At 40.8% G+C, this 17775-nt stretch overlaps 1 protein-coding gene across 4 annotated transcripts in view; it reads right to left on the reverse strand.

The window, feature by feature from the left end:
- NYAP2 (neuronal tyrosine-phosphorylated phosphoinositide-3-kinase adaptor 2) overlaps positions 1–17775 on the reverse strand; it is a 181565-nt gene that overhangs the window by 148173 nt on the left and 15617 nt on the right. For 2 of the 4 annotated variants that reach the window (XM_087740702.1, XM_009465429.2), the window contains exons 1-2: positions 2968–3449; positions 2233–2730 (exon numbers count right to left, since the gene is read on the reverse strand). The exons of 1 other annotated variant lie outside the window; for it this stretch is intronic. The gene's annotated coding sequence lies outside the window, so the exon portion shown is untranslated. Of the gene's footprint in view, positions 1–2232; positions 2731–2967; positions 3450–3485; positions 3533–17775 lie in introns of those variants that run through there. One more of the 4 variants, XM_087740701.1, reaches the window with a different exon arrangement.

A 17775-nucleotide genomic window follows, 5' to 3' on the forward strand; every position in this document is an offset into this window, starting at 1 on the left:
ACAGAATTTCTACAAGAGAATAATGCATTGTGCTTCACAAGACTGTTGCATACCTTACTTCTAATTTAACTATTTGCTCTGATGCCAAACATCCAGCATTCTTGGTCAAACCCACCTCCTTTTCATACAATCAGTGTGCAAAAATATTGAATTCAGAAAATGAGGAGTAATCGACCCGATATCACAATATCAAAGCAGTGCTATACGTTAATATTCAGACATGCAGTTCTCCCTCTTATTCACATGAGGATCCCCAAAATATCAGTTGCTTTTCAGCATGCTTTACAGCCATAAGCTGCAGCTGTGCTGCACTGAAAATTGGCAATGCTGACATTAAACTGAAGGAGCTTTTTGAAGTAATGACAAAGGCACTGATTGCCTTCTTCCAAACCAGAGCGATTTATTTTTTTTTTAATTTTAACATGGGAGAATAGAGCTTGGAAACACAAAAGTGGGGTTGCCCAAAGTCCTGAGTCCAACCCCTAATTTATAAAGGTCTACACACCTCTCCAGTCCTGCCTGTCTCCCTTCCAAATACTGCCTCCTCTCTTTGAGAGCACATCTGCTTTCACATTACCTGTCAATTCCCTCCACTAAATTCAGTATAATCAGAAGGATTCAGCACAAATCAAGGATGCTAATCAGCCATTCAACCCTCGAGCTTGAGCTGTTGCATTCTAGTTGCTTGCAAGGCAGTAAGAGCGAAGTAGACAGACCAGCCATATCCAATTTTCAGAAACTGCTGACCACAGCAGCACTAATAAGGACCTAATGGTATTGGGTGTACAAAGAATACTTTCACTGCAACCAAGAAAAATTCAGTGATGCAAAAATATACTAGAAACTACTTTGCAGAACTCTGTCTGTTATCATAACTGTGCCTTATACCAAGTGAGCTTTGAAATATCCAAACAGTTGAATGTGATGAGACAAATTGCTAAGACGTGCTTTTTAGAGTTGTAGACTCTGCTCATTCTTAACAATGAGCTGGCATTACTGTTTTCATGGACAGTGATGCATTAAATTCTAATGTCAAAAAGGAAAGACCTTCTGAAATAGGTTGCAAGTTTCCTACTACATATCATTTGACAACTTTTTATGCAGATATTTAAAGAAAAAGAACGACTACACTCATTTGGAAGAACAAAATATACTTTGTATTTTGACTGGGATTACAGATTATATACCTTGTCCTCATTATACTGCACAGCATGAGCTCTAGCACCTGGGTGAAATCACTGAAGCTAAGTAGTGCTAAGCCCTTCACTTAAAGAGGTTAAAAGTGGCTCCTTCAGTAGAATGAGAATGCTACTGCATGGGTTTAAAGAAATAGTCCATTTCTATAGACATTCCACCCTTCATAGGGAAAAGTTATGCTCCCTGTAGTTTTAAGAACTGAAAAAAAATACCCTGAGCCTTGCATTCTGGCTCCCTTGCTAGTGCCTTTTGAAAAGGGAAAAGGTCTTTGCTAACAATGACTCCTCTATGACTTCAGAATGTAAAGAGCTGTTGTTTACTTTGCAATACAGCAACACTTTTATCACTTTTATCCCCCGAGGAAAATAATGCTTCCTCCTAACCACACGGATGTGGACAATTACAAATCTAGATTCAGAATGGCCAGCACTTAAGTGCAATTATGACATTTTATCATCGCAATATTATGCAGAAGACTTATGAACAACAAGAAGAAATAAAACCACACAATACAGACATATACACACACGTTCTGTATGCAAGCAGGGGTGCATTTGAACTCAGGAGCAAGAATGAGCTTCTTGCTGATGGATGTATTTTTTTTTTCTTCCTCCTTAAGAAAATGAAATGGAGATTTCACTACCACCAGCATCACGTTAAGATGCTATAAAATATTAATGGTGTAGCAGGTCTGATAAGTAACTAACACAGATGTTAGAAATTATTTCAATTAATTCATCAGAAAATAGCAAAGAATGTTTTTAATTATTTAACAGTGCTTTCTACAAACAAAATAAATCCAGCTGCAAAATGTCTCTATTACAAGCACAATCAACATGTGAAGTATACAGAAACAGTGAAATAGACTTCAGCTTTTAGTCTAGCAATGGCTTGATTAATACCTCCTAAAAATACATGCAACTTCATCATTATGCATTCCGACTACTCATTATTTCATTCCGTAATATTTTTTCATTCTAATCAGCACCATATTTTATTAGCATGCTCATATAATGTATTAAAATATGTACGTACCAAAATTTTAGTCCACAGGGACTGCTAAGTGCAATAATGAAAGGTGACTTTTGCCTGTAAAAGCCCTTTCCTGTGGTTATCTCAGTGCAGTCGGAAGGGATATTTCAGCACCATAAGAAACAGATTTGCAGTTAGGCTCAGTTTTTTCTTCAGTTAAAGTGCATTAAATCTTGTTGGCAAAATTGCCCAGATTGTAGAATTCGACATCACTATAAGTCGGTGTGTTACGTTACAGGTCTTCTTAACATACGATTAAAACGGCATGGAAAGTTTGGCTTTTAAAAAATGCAGTGGCAAGAGAAGACAGGTGCTTGCTTCTTTAAATCCACATTCAGAGACGAGAGGGTACAGATAATGGGAGGGTATAAACAACACCCTGCTTTGAGGTCCAGCAGAGGAGAAACTGGATGATTTTTACCCACTTTACAACATAGAAGATTACAGCACCATCATATGCACTAACACAGAGATTTCTAAGGTGCCTCATTTGAATATGTTCTGTGGAGACAAAAAGAAAGGGATTTAAGGAATAGAAAAAATCCTATCCGAATGGCTTCTTGCAGCAGGAAAGACGTTCGCTCTCTCATTGCCACTTAGATACAGAAGGTCTGAGGCGGTCTAGCTTGTGACATCGTCTCTCTCTCCCTCTCCCCCGTGACTACAGGCAGGCTTGCTCTCTCCAGCTGCCTCAGTCTGTTGATTAATCAGGGATTCTCGAACAAAGAGCAAGCCTACCTTCGGGTGCCAGCAGGGCTGTGGGGCTCCTCTCCTGCTGCAATCCGGCTGCCCTGACCCCCCGCGCAGCCAGCATCCCAGCACCTCGGACAGCTCCCCCGCGCTAGGCCCACGGGAAGGGGCGAGCAGCCGGGAGCGGAGGCGCGCCGGGAGCCGGAGAGCGGCCGCTGCTTCGGTCCTCGGCTCCGGGGGCTCGGGCGCTCGGCACAGCCTCCTAGCTAGGCAACAGTCTCTCTCTTATCTCCACTGCACTGAAGCCTGATTAGCAAATAATCCAGTGGGAAAAAGAAAACCTGCATGAACAGCACTGTACATCGCATTTAGTCTATAGGTAGGAAAGAATATGAAACAACGCCCTTCCCCCCTCCTCCCTTCCCCAAAAAAGAAATTGTTCTTCCACGGAGAATGTGTAAGTTAACCTTTAGCCCATGTTATGGCTCAAGGAAATGAGCAGCCACTTAAAAGGAACATCTAAGCCTCAATTTGATACCTCATATTGATGTATCTTTTGCACTCACCCTCACTGAAAAGCAGTGCAAGGCACACAATTACTGCTGACGCAGATGAGGCTGCTGCTTGGGGGAAGAGGGGAGGAGCTTCTTAACCTCATCAAAACAACCTCCCACCACCTGCTCCCATTGCACAAGAACAAAACTATGCCACTTGGACAGAGCGAGCGTGACATTTACGCTGTTTTACTTATACTGATATGAGATGCGCACTCTGGAAAGAAGCATTCTGTTTGAAAAGCATTCAGGGTGAAACTATGGAGTTTTATGCTCATCCAGAATTTGTGACTGTAACGGTTTGGAAGAAAACGTTCCCTTTTTTCTGAACTGGATCTATCTGCGTTATAGCTCCTCCTTGCAGAATACGTGCAGTTTTGCTTCCTCTCCCCCAAACCTGCAGCTTGGACACAAAGCAAAAGCATCCACTCGCTGCGCAGAAGCCAGTAAAAGGGGATATGTCTGAATGTGCACGGAATGCGTTACCCCGCTGTTACATGCCATTTCATTCTTCCCCCTTTCTTAAGTCACAAGCATATTTTTCTTTTGCATAAATCTTGATTCTGATGTTACAATAACAGTTGAATTTATTTCTAAAACTAGTTAACAGAAATTATGGTCATGGAATAAAGTCCTTTCAAAATAATGCATGTTTACATGAAAAGCAGTGCTAGTACACAAGTTAGACCTCGCCTACAGAGCACAGGAGAACCTCCTGCAGACTTACTACCCCCCGACTGGAATATCAGTGTTACCTCAGATTCAAGAGCACCCACGATAGCCACCTAGACACACTGCAAAACATGGTGACCTTCTTCATGCAGCAGCGGCCAATTCTAACATTGGAACCGTAGCCTGAAAAAAGCCTGCTCCTAAAACTCTCTCTCATAATCACTAGTAACTCACTCACTGTCATAGTGCACGTCCCAGCACACCTCTTGCAACCCTGTGAAACAGGGTAGTGAAGCTTCCACATAACATCTCCAAGGACCATTCCATAAAGGATGCTTTAAGAAGGGTTTCAAAGACAGAAAAACAGGGTTTGAAGATATGGAGAGTTTCTCTTTTTCTCAGGGAAAAAGAGCTGGAAAAGAAGTACCTACAGTGTAGAAGAACTGGAGGCAGTCCTGGAAGGAGAGGTCTTTCCCTAGCTCTGCTTCTGATTTTTACCTTCCTTGAAGAATACCTTAAAAGCAGCTATGGCTGTGCGGTAATTGGGGAATTCTTTGATTTTCATCAACTGGAGATTCCTGTCACATAATAGCCTCTTATTTCCAATACTCCTCCAGAATTTAAGACCTTCCCTATCTCTGCCCCAAGTCACGCACCAAAAACAGAGAAATTGCCCAGTCAGATTTCTTTCTGTGTTACTTTAACAAAGATATCATTGTAAGGTCATTACAACCTCATAAGCAATTTGAACTACAAATTTTAATCCATAAGGATGAAACACTTGGCTATGTCTTCACCACATGGCTCATCCCAGTAATTGAACTGACCAAGATACAATCATCTTCCAGACTACATATGTTATTGCACCTTTTGGCAGTTTCCACATCTCATCATTCTTGCACCAAGGTTCCTGGGGACCATAACTCCATCAGCTGTGGAAGGAAATGTCTATTTTTCCTTCCAGTAGCACTGTGGGAAGGGCACTGGGTGAATATCATGACCTCTGCAAGGCTGGCAGTTCCACTCCTGGTTAAAGCACAGAAAAGTCTCTCATCTGCCCCCACAGCCAGATAGCATCAACCCAGGAAAAAGCACCTACAGAATCGACCGTGGGACTTTCTGCATGGATGACAGAAGAGCTGGATCAGAACTCGGGTAACCTGTTTTGTGGGTTTTTTTTTCCCCAAGTTTCTTACAGAATAGTGCTATGATAACCTTTAAACATGTTGAATGACAACCTTAATGAAGCTGTGACTGGCTTTCACTCAGTTATCAAAGAGGCCTAATCAGTACAAACATATGTACCTCCACTAATTACTACCTGTGTTCTCATGTTGCAGAGGTCTACACCTGGCTTCCTGGTCTCCAGCTAGCAGTGGAGAACCATTCATTCCTCATAGTAGCTGCCAATGCCCTCTCCCCATCTCCTTTGCTCCACATTCTTCCCAGAGGTTACAACCACACAGAATTCTGGCAGATGTAGATTATTTGCACTCGCTTTGCATTTCTTAAAAACTTGTGCAAGACTTCATTACATAGCACGTAGATGAACCCATTTTATTTGTTTATTTATGTGTACGTACACACTCTCACACACACATATATAATATAAATATACATAAAGACAGGGAGAGATGTCACTTGACCAGTGGTTGGCATTTGCACACCAGAAAAACAGAAGATGAACCATCTGTTGTGGAAATGCGCACTGGCAACTACTCAGTCTTACAACAGTTGCCGGATACCGCAGCCTCTCCCTGGCCACGCTGTAAGGAGGCTGGAAGCACACACTATGTAATAGGGCGAAGGCAGACCTCTGCAGAAGGCTTCTTCGCCAAGGGGATGACAAGCCCTTTCAAGCTCAGAGACAAGTGGATTTGCAAGGCCTGAAGACTGCAGGAAGCAGAGAGACAGAGGGCTTTCAAGAGGAAGAGAATATTCAATTTAAGATGCTAACTGGCCACTTAGTGACTTAGAAAGACTGTCTGCCTGTCCCTGAAGTAAGGGAAGCTTGAGGACAAATGGATTAGAGTCCAGTGCTATTGGCTCAGTCTCTGCTTGGTTGGTGAACAGAGGAGGAAGGCTCTCCAAGAAAAGGAAACTCCATTGTTTCCAGGTCTGAACCTGGTAACAACTGACTTGATGCAGGGACCTTTATGTAATTATTTACATTTATGAGGGTCAAAAAGGACAGCTTTCTTCACTTTGAATGCACCATACCCTAGGTCACCTGAAGCTTCTCCTGAGAAGGCAGTCCCATGACAGATTTTTATATCTGACCTCCAGGCCATAGATGAAGAGTTCCATGAATGGAGACACCATAAGAGCTAAAAAAAAAAAAAACCAAAAACCAAACGAAATTAAAACCAGAAATGAGGACTTAAACCTGGAAATTCCTGACACCTAACCAAGGGGAGTGTGGTATGAACCTACATCCCTGTACCCAAACTCTGCATCGCAGTGAATGGGAAGAGAGAGGCTACTGAACAAGACCTGGCCATACAGCAACAAAATGAGACACGGTTCCTGTAAGTCAGATTTTGCCAAGCCCAAAGGCTTACCAAGCCAGACTTATCACAGGGGAAGCTAAGGATTGGTAGGTCACCCACACTTACAAATACAAGGCCATCAAGATGCTGACTTTGGCTGATTAACATGTCCCTTGGCTAAGCTAAGCTGAACTTGGTTTGCTTCTTTCTCCTTTACCCTGTCTCCTTCGATTCAATTACTTTCCCCCCGTCTCCTTTGTGCTTAGTCCTGACTCTTAGTTTCTGTTGCTGCCAGTCTGCAATTTCTCTAGCCACTTCATGCCTCTTGCAGTATGGATTCCTTGCCTGATCTCTGGCCACATCTCTTAACCTAGGCCTTGCTACTATCCTTGACCTTTCCAGCACTTATATTTGACTTTTCTTGACCCCAACACCTGGTATCTGGTTCCGATTGGTCCCAACTGTTAGGATCAAGCTAAGTGTCTTAATTTCATGATAAAACAATAGTTTCCTCCCAGAGACTATCATCATTCTCATATATGAGTGAGGCAAGCGAAATTTTCAATGACGATCTTAGCTATGCTGCATCCTAAGTCTTGGTTTAGCAGTCACTGTGATGTGCCTTTAGCACTGAATGTGCATGCATGAAAAAAGCTGCTTAGATTTTTATTTGGATTTAAACCTGAGTTAACAAATATTTTAAATTGGCAGTGGGTTAATTCGAGGAAAATGCATAGAAAACAAACTACATCCAAAACCAAGCACAGTGCTTACCATAACCTTGACCTTAAGCAACTCTCTCAAATTTGGTTTGTTCATGCTCTCAGTATCCACCTATGATCATTCTAAGCAGAGTGAAAACCTAACGATCTATTTGCAATTAATTTTCAACATGATATGCTGAAATACTAAATTGAGCCTTCAAGGCCACTTTTCCAAATTATTTCATTCCATGCCCCAGATAAGCTTTAACATTCATGTCTTTTCCCCTCAAGCATTCTTAAAACCCTGGAAGTTCTTCTCCCAGCCATGTTTGGCTCCTTTTGCCCCTCTCCCCCCCCCCCTCCCCCCCTACAGTGCTTCCACAAGTAAAACTATTCACGCAGTAAGAGTAAAGGAAGCTCTCATTGCTCCATCTCCATCTTGGCATTTGTTTCAGCTATTTCACATCCGTCCGTAGCACCCTTTCACTTCCCTGGAGCACACTGGCTCTATCCCTCCCAGCAACTGACTATCCACAACCGTCACACACATTTCTCTCTTCAGAGTACTGAGAGGGATTCTTCTAAAGGTACAACAGTAGAGGGGTCCCCACTCATGTAAAAAGCCAATTAAAGTTAAATGCTTAACTGCCATCTGTGCCTTTAAGAAAAATCTCTTAATTTTCCCTAGTGATCAATTTTTTTCACATGGGACCAATTTTGCTGTTATTGCTTAGGCAAAATTCCCACTGAAGTCCACGGGGAACTTTGCCTGAATACAAAATGTGGAGCAAAACCCTGCACTTATTTGCATAGACCACAAATCACAAAGATCATGTCCTAATGCAAGTGATTTATCCTACATGACAGCTGGTGCAACTGGGCTATTTTTAACCATGATTTGTTGTAAAATATTTCATTATATTTACCATTCAAAAAAAAAAGAGTCAATTGATTCTTTTTTCTTAAACTGGATTAGATTGAAAGATTCTGGCTGCTTTCCAAACCCATTAATTACTAAATGGTACATTTTCAACAGAAATGTTAAGCTATAAGTAGTTCTTCTGGAGCCAGTTAGCTCCTAGCTAAAATCAATTAAAGCTGGTAAAGATACATTTCTATGGTCACGTCCCAAATACGGACATCTGTATTTATAGCATAGTGGATGCTAGCAAAATCCTCTAACATAGATGCACTTATACAGTAAAAGCACAGTTTTGCTAGTACAGCTCATACAGGGGGTAGTAGGTGGTTTTATTACTCAAGGATAAACGCAACTGTGTCAGTATGGTTGCACTCACACTATGCTCTATTTCTGCTATAGTACCCTCAATGTTCTAGCCCCAAAGAAGCACTCTTTAGCCTATGGAGTATAAAGGCAAGGCAGTTTAAGCTTGCTTGTCACCCCCTCACCCTGCTGCTCATTCCCATTTGTGTGGCCTTGCAGGGAACTGGGTCATGGAAATGATCCAGAACAGAAATAATTTTGGGTGGGAATGAGGGGGAATCCAAATAAAAACAAAGAGGAGGGTGTTCTTTTCAACTAAATCACTTCCTTGCACTACACAATGCAGAGGGCACTTCACAGCGTGAGAATGGTACCCCTGCCAAAGTGGTCGGTGACTTTTAAAGTGAAAAGTCCTTGTGCTACAGACACCAGTGTGCGTTAAGCTTCTATCTGAATGACTCCAGTGCCCAGGCAGCACACATGCCAAAGCTGTTGCACTGAGACTTGGCCTGCTGTAGCCTACAGGAGCAAAGAAAATCCTGCAGGCAGTCAGGGAGTTGACGGGCAGTCTGCCCTGCCCTAGAAACTCCACAACAACTCTGACAAGCACATGCAACCACTTGATTACTTTAAGGCAGGCAGAGAAGGGTATGTACGCAGTATACAAACATGACCATGTATGCAAGTTGCAAAGTGCTTTTCCAGAGCACTTGACAATCTCCAGGCATTTCAAATTTGTGTAAGCCAGCACTGCAGCTAAAAAAAACAGTATCAAGAACGCAGTTCTGCTTTCCTCCCACCCCCAGCTATTCCTCTGGCCTTATGCTGGCACAAACGCTGCTTGGCCGTGTGGCGAAGCAGATTGGGAAACTGATCAAGCTGAGAACTAGCCTGGGATTTTGGCACCACATGGATGTTATTACTTCTGAGAGGACCACCCTGCCTATGTAATCAGCGGGCAGCAGAGAGCCAGCACGGCCCAGCAGATGGAAGGCAGGCCAGTTGGGTCTCATTCAGGAGCAGCCAACTTCTTGCTTTCATCCAAGCTACTCAGAGAATCAGCTGTGAACAAGGAGCTCCAGTGAGCCCCACGGCATTTCTGAACTCTGGAAAAAAAAAAAAAAAAAGTGCCTGGAAGCCCACAGAGCATAAAATCTGTAAAAGTGACCCATGATGAAGTCTAGAGCAAGAGGTCTGGGAATGGGAGTTGAGAAACTTTCTTGAAATTTGAAGTCTCCTATTTGCACTCATCAATATAATCTGCAATTTTTTTCCAGCACTACAGGTAAGTCAGTCACATCTAGTTAGAAAACGGGCAAAGATAGGGAAAGTCAGAGTTGCTCACTTTCACCAAAAAAGCATCTGGGTCACTAAATAAAGGCATGGTAAATACTGAAAGACTGGAAAGATTCATAGAAGAAATTGCAGTTTGTACTTCAGGATTGACAAATTGGCAAATTCCTCTATTAAATAATAGAGGAAGCACATAGATGTGCTATGTATATTAAGATGGTATTTAAGAGTAAATTGTTGCTGTTGGCTAAATTCTTTAAGGCATTAACTGTATAAAAAAATAAAAGATGCTATTTGTTCAGTAAAATATATGTAAGCTTTATAAACAATGCAACTATATCATGTATTTTTCAAATGTGTTTGTTTTCAGCGCCTAATAAAAATTTGCATGAAATATTTGTTGCTACACACTGCAGGATGGGACAGAAGGGCAAGTGAAGTTTGGATGAAAAAGCTGTTAGACCCCTAGAGAGAGCATGCACAGCTCAGTGAGGGCTAGGAAGAAAAAATGGAGGAGCAATAGGCAAAAAATAAAAATTAAAAAAAAAAAATTCAAAGAAATTTGAGAATGGGGGGAAGGCGACCTCAAGCCAAAGAAGAGATGGCCACAGCAGAAAAAGAAGAAACTGATGGCATGGATGTGTGTTTGTTTCTTTGTTTGCTTTTCTTAATGAAACAAAGATTGTCTCATTAACTCTAGAGCTGAAGAAACAATGACCTTTGGCGGAAGAGGAAGCTTTGTACCAGGGATTTTGGATTTTAAGCGGCAAGGGAGGCTAGTTACCTCGTGCTGTTCACATCATCCAAATCCATGAGTCACACTCAGAGAGGCAGTAACTGTGTAAGGTACTGGGTAGGCTGCAAGCTTCCTTATGGTCCATAGGCAGCCAGCGTTAGGAGATCATCAGCCCCTGGAGCCCAATCCAAGCATGGAGAGCTGCAGGCAGATGATGGAGACTGGCTGTCGTGCAGTCAGAAGTCAGTGCCAGCAGCTTGCCCAGGCAGCATGTGGCCAGGCTCCCCCAGCCCTCATTAGCTGCTCCTGGCTTAAACCCTGTGCAATAATCCAAGGTTAAAAAGCATGAAGGGAAGACCTTACCGACAGAACAGGCTGGTGGCAAGGCCAGAGGTAACCTGGTAGCCTCAGTTGGCATCAGCTGACCGGTTCCTCTGGTAGTGGACCAACTAAGCTCCCATGAGGGCAACAGGGAGCAGAAGCCCAATTTGTTCCCATCAATTTAGGGAGATAAGCCTCATTTTAGGTGTCTGGGTGTCTAGATATAGGCTGCGTAAACACTTCCCTTGCCACCTCAGATTGAGCAAAAGGAAAGAGCAGTAGCTTCTCTCTTACATTCAGAAAATCCTTATCTCCACAGAGAAAAGGGTTGAAATTTGCAACAACATGTATGTCAAGGAAAACACTTTGACCAATGTGAGCTATTTTTTCCCATGCTCCGATATAAAGCAATTAAAAAAAAATTTCTTCTAATTACTACGGAAACAATTTCCTGCAGACACTCCCTAAATAAACTCTTAGGAAAATCAGCTTTCTCCACAGCTATAGCTGGCTAATCATCATACGTCAGTTAACATATTTCTGGTTTTCCCTCCTGCTTATTTTCTTGGAGAAAATATTGTGATCCTTTATATTCTCTCAGTATAATAGCCATTCCTATCAACGGATGAGCTCAAATTGCCACCACTCAGGAAGAAACGAATGCAAATGAGGAATGCCAATTAACCCCTTTGCAATTAAAAATATCTCGATCTATTATAGCACCCATTAGTGATACTCTAGTTAATGGTCTGTCAACATTTCCATTAGACCTTTTCCCCCTGCTCCCACACAGAACTAAATCCTAGCTAACCACCTTGAATATACCTCTATGGATTTACACAATACATATACACAGCTCAAATGAGGCAAAATACAGATGTCTCTGTTATCTTGAGCCATTACATTCTCCTAAGTACTGTTTTCTAATGTATCATTCCAAATACTCTGTACTCCAACTACACTGAAAAATTTTGCAGGACATTTTTTTTTTTCAGTGTTACAAATACTTTATGTACGGAAAACCCCAAGTCATTACAAAGACCCATCCTAAATATATACTGTGAAAATTGTAGAGTGAAGCTCTATTCACAGCAGATTCCTTTTGCCCAATATACTTCACATTATACCATACTTTTTTTTTTTTTTTACACTAGACGTGAGACAGTGGGTTACATTTGGTGCCATGTACTGTAGTACCTAGAAATGACAGGGTGAATTAAAGACAAAGCTTTCCAGCCTTAATAGCTTAAGATCCCCTGGCATCCTTATGGTCAAACCACCTTCTCCACACTACTGTAATGTATTTTTGTGTGTGTCAAATTCATTACAAATGTATCGCATTCACATACATAGCATTTGTTAGTCCTTTCAACTCTCAAAATACACTTAAGCATTTTACAGTATGCTCATCATCAACCATCCTCAGTTAAAGTGCTGGCATAGTAGGGAGAATAAGATCTCTGTAACCAATACCCAGATGGAAAAAGGGAGAGGTATACAACATCAATCCTAAGATATAGTTTAACCCTTATTTTCACCACAAGATTTCTCAGTAAATTTACAATGGTATTGTTTGGTATCTATATGCACCTTGGCACCATTTTGAACACTGAGCTTGCACACAGCAATTCAGCTACGCCAGGTTTTCCTGGCTTGTTTATAATCCTCAAATAGAGGATCCATAGTTCAGATGAAAACTAATTAATTAAATACATTTTATACACAGACTACCCTTCAGAAACAAAAACTGCACTCTGCTCACCAGAGTTAAGTGTTTAATACAGTATAACTGGCTTTTGTTTGAAATTACTGTTTGCAAACTCTAATTAGACCAACTGAAAATGACTCACATTTTATATATTACAGCTGATAAAATACTGGTTGGAAAAAACTATGTTTTTCATACTCAGTCTATAGGCATACAAACCAATGCCACCACATACATAAGTGCTAGAAATACTGCTTTCTGCCAGCCCTGCAAAGATGTCCTTAGTTTTAGGGACTGGTTGAATTTAGTTTCTTGAATTCATGAGGCTACTTCAGTTCGTGAAGTCAGAAACAGACAGACCTGCTTACAAGATCAGGCCTTTTGTATATTTGTAATACCAAATTTGCTCAATCTATATTTAAGAATTCCATTAGGTGTGGCGTATCTTCAACATTAAAGTGTTCTTCCATCATCTAAACTGCATCAAGTACTTGCTAAACTAATCCCATCCAGAAAATAATAAGCAACAGTGCAATGGAAGTTACAGTTCACATCTTCCAATATAAAACTCCTGTAAAACTGAATGTCCTCAATTTTCTGGAAAATGGGGCTGGCACCACTAAAGGCCAACCACAGAATTACATCTTCCTGTAAAACAATTATCTGTCTGTAGAACAGCCGTGAAACACCAGCTAGCTTTTTGCCCAGCCATACCAATAAGTGATTTTTTTCAAAAATACTCAGCATTACACATAATATCAATAACTGTGTGTGTCTAGCATTGTTTCAGGGTAAACGTGAGAAATAAACAGGAACTACATTGTCTGCCTTGAGTTTACACATTAAAGGCCAGTTACACTTATTTTCTGGAAATATTTCAAATATTTCATGCATAGAGCCAACGATAAACTCCAAATGGCATTCAGACTTTTTATTCTGCTATCAGTGGCATTTCATTTGTTGTGAGTGTTGGATGAATAAACCACAGGTGGCATTAAGAATAAAAATTTGATGCAACTACTGTTTTCCAGGTATGAAGAAACTGCAACACGACCTTTTGTGTGAGAACAAGTCAAAGTACAAGTGAATGTTAAGGGGACACCAAACAGAATCAGATCAATAAGAGATTCCATACGGGAAGCTTGTTAAGTGGGAAATGGCCCTGCCTCGCTCTTTCTTTCTAAGCTTAAAAAAAAAAAAAAAAAAAAAAAAGGTGCAAGAGAGGAGATGCCAACATATCCAGGAGGAGTGTGCTAACAGGCAGGAAGTGAAATGCAGAGTTTATATTACCACATGCTTGACCCAGTTTTCCCATCTTTCTTGATATGTAACTTGTAAAAGAAAAGAAGAGATTAAGCTTCTGCCCTGGAAGGGGAGGGGAGAGGGCTGGGAAACCACAGTTTGGAGTATTTGTTGACTTGAGACAGAAGAGATGACCCCATAGCAAAATAGATCCTGTCACCTAAACACAGCAATGAGACATTTCAAAGACTAAATATTAACCTTAAATAATTAATCCTTTCCATAATCCCTGGGAAAGAGGATCAAAAGGAAGCACGTGAAGTAGGCTTGTGGTTTGCCTGAACTTATTTCTGGTTTCTCAGATCCAAAATAGAATCTTTTTTGAAAGCCAGACAGTCACCCTGATGAAAGAAATTACAAATCAGCACATATCCCCAAAATGTTTTGGCTTCCTTGAATCAACATTTTCCAACTGAAAAAGCATTTAATTAAAAATGCAATCAGATCCAACTTAAGTGAGGCACAGGAAGCCAGGAAAATCTCTTGAGCAGGATAAAGCCACATCTGAGGGACATTTTTCACTTAAAAAAAAAAAAAAAAAAAAAGATGGTGACTGTGGAATAGTGGGCAGAAATTACAGGTATTTCTGAGCTTTTTATTCTCAGGTGCCATTAACCATTTTGGACCACTAAGAGATCAAAAACAATGATTAAGTAAGCAGCAGAGCCCAAAAATTAGACAGTGATATTTAGCTCTTTTATTATCTAGATTAAGCATTCAAAATCCTTTCAAAACAGATGGCATTGCATGCCTCTACCTACAGATCTGCAAAGATCAATTCTGATTCAACTCTCAGAGTATGCTTTTCTTAACGTTAATTTCATCCTAATGTACACATTTTGCAGGAATGTAATAGCAATGCTTTTTCCTCCATTACCAGGAGAATCTCATATTAGTACTATTTCAAGGCTTTCTAGTGACCAAAGAGAAATTTAAACAAATGGATGTTTTGCCAGAATTGTCTTCTAAAGACAAAAAAAAAAGGGGGGGGGGGGGGAAGATTTTGCTTCTATTCTAACCCAAGAACAGCAGCAATGGCATAGCTCTTAAAAAGGTCCCATTACATAGGTCTCCTATATTCCAGTTACTCAAACTATAACATGCAGTCAAAATAAAAAAGCCTTCCGGGCATGGAAAATTCAAAAGTCATTGCCCTACAGGAGGCTATGCAAACAAGGTGGCAACGGGCACTGAATTTGTTATTTGGCTTTATAAAGGTGAAAAATGTTTACAGAACAATTCCTCTCTTTCACAACCTCCTTGAACAATGTTGTTCCTCCCTACCCAGCATACCTGTTCTCAGATTATTCACCATTTGCCTCTCCTTTAGAGTTATTAGAAAAAATGGGTGACTTGGACAAAGAGAACTTGGTCCAGGGTATATTGAATTCAAGGTACTGTCACTGAGACAGTTTTGCTGAGAACTGGATTAAACAGTCTTATCTAGGCATGTGAGAGGAGCAGAATTGCAAGCAGTTTTCCTTTACATCTCCATAGCATAGTACTGCAAGCAGTTACAATCGTGGGTCAGTGGAAAATGATCTATGTCAACTAACAACACTACCTATGTTATCCATGCAAATGGGTAGATCTCTCCAGGAGATCAACACTACGTGCTCTTCTAGGATGATGAAGTTGCCACTACAAACGCATTTCCTGAGGAATTAAGGCTATTTCCATAGGGTCTGCTGCAGTCCCTCTAGAATGGGCTTCTAGATGTATCAAGTTTCTTTCTACTTGAATAGAATAATTACATTGTAAGTCTCCCATATACCACAGATGGAGCCTGCTTTCCCTAGAGCAGTATAGAAAACAAGTGTGAAGAGCTGGTATCGTTTAAAGGCTCCATAGCGTACAAGTTGATTACACACACACAAAAGAAATACGTGACGAAAAACTGCAGATTCATTTCATTATCTAAGTTTCTTTTCAACTTTGAATACCTTACTTAATGCTCACTGCAAGTCCTTTGACAGGCTGCTGTTGTGAATATTGCTGAAGAGTTGCTCAGAGATGTTCTGACAAAGCATTCTGAAAATCAGAAAATACCAGCTTGTTAAGCTGAAGAGCTTTTGAGGCAATATGAAACTGCAGTAGAAACCTGCCAGGTTAGTGGCAAGCAATAGGGGAACTCAGATCCTTCACACACCATCTTTAGGGTCCATGACAAATTGTCAGGCATACTACCACACAATTTAAGGGACTCTTAGAGCTCCCATCTCTTCCATTACAAAGATCACCAGAAGCCTTCTGGGCTGCTATATAGCCGTACACAGTAAACAAGGCGCTTCGATCAAACTAAGTCCTGATTATCTCCTCAATCCCACAGCATGCTGTAAAGAACAAAGACACAAAGCTAATCCCATGCCACGCTTAACGGGTAGCAAGAGGATGACATTGAATTTCAGCACTCTCCACGATTGATCAGCCTTGTGCTACATCCTTCAAACACCTTGAGGAACTTTTCAAGTGACTATATTCTCCTCTGCCTAAGACTACCCTGTTGCTTTTGGTCCTTTGCATTATACCTGTAGATTGTTTGTCCTCCAGAAAGTTTTGCTGAGTATCTCTGAACTACCCTAATTGTCTATAGTGTTGGTAAGTCAGATCTAATGCCTCCACATTTCTCTCACTGCTTCTCTGTCCACACTGACTTATGCAAACTCGCCCCTTCAGCACACCATGCAGAAATATTTAATAGGATTTTTACTCCTGCTTTCCAGATTGTTAAAAACAAGGCTAAGTAAACAGCACAAAATGAATAACACCGTATATTCATGTATAGGAGGACCCCCAAAATAGTAGCTAGGATCTTTGTCATTCAGACAAAACAGAGAATTTTGTGAGCTTTTATAAATTGCCAAACACCACGGGACTCAAATTTCTCACAGTAGTGAGAATGATCAGCAAATTTCACTGAAAGCAAAGGAGAGACATCCCTATAAAACTTGCGTAAACAAGAAGACAAACAAGTCCACTGAGTTTTATAGCTCCAACATGTTTTTCTCACATAGAAAAATAATACAAGGGCTAAGAAAACCGCATGGGAAGTCTCCAGACCCCTGTCATCTCGTGCTCATTGTTCACGGAGATTTGCTTTTATATTTATCACAAATGTACATTATCTGTGAACACAGAATCGTCCCAGGCCTAGGAAGAAATAAAAGGGAAGCAGCTTATGATGTTGTCTCGGCTGTCCTCACACACTGCTCAAAACGGGCACATCCAAGAAAAATACATGAGAGTCTCCCCCTCTCCTTCCTTTATCCCCACACTTCTCTAAGTGCACTGGCAATCTCAGATAGATACTTCTTAATCTTTAGCAAAAGAGGTCTTGAAGTGTCTTATTTCCATAATTTAAACAAATCTCAGGGCTGTTCTTTGCTGGGATTTTTTTTTTCTTAATCATTCCTGTGACTCATAAATAGGATATGAAATAGTAAAAGGTGATGTGAACTCTCTGCCAGAATAGGCACTCCAGAATGAAAGCGGCATTACTGCTTCTTATTTTCTGCTTCTCATTATTCATCTGTTTCATGCTTCTTCATTGCCAAGATAGTTTAACATTTCTGATGCTTCATATTTTACTGATGTTTAATCGCAAATAGCTTCAAGGGAGGAGAAAAAAGGCAATAAAACCAGACATGGGCTAAGGGATTTTTGTTTAAACAGTAAATGTTGTTGCTGTACAATTTAAAACAAATTAACTAGGAGGGTGACACAAAGGATTGAAAACAGACCTGACTGTTTCCTGATCTCTAGCTGATGAAGGTCAGCATGACAAAGGTTAATGTAACCAGTGCAGATTATGTGTCCAGCTTCCAATTTTTATGGTTACAAAAATGTCATTCC

Source organism: Nipponia nippon, unplaced genomic scaffold, assembly GCF_047370975.1.
Source record: "Nipponia nippon isolate SJK-2023a ecotype South Korea unplaced genomic scaffold, ASM4737097v1 scaffold_7, whole genome shotgun sequence".
In the NCBI taxonomy this organism is placed as follows: domain Eukaryota; kingdom Metazoa; phylum Chordata; class Aves; order Pelecaniformes; family Threskiornithidae; genus Nipponia; species Nipponia nippon.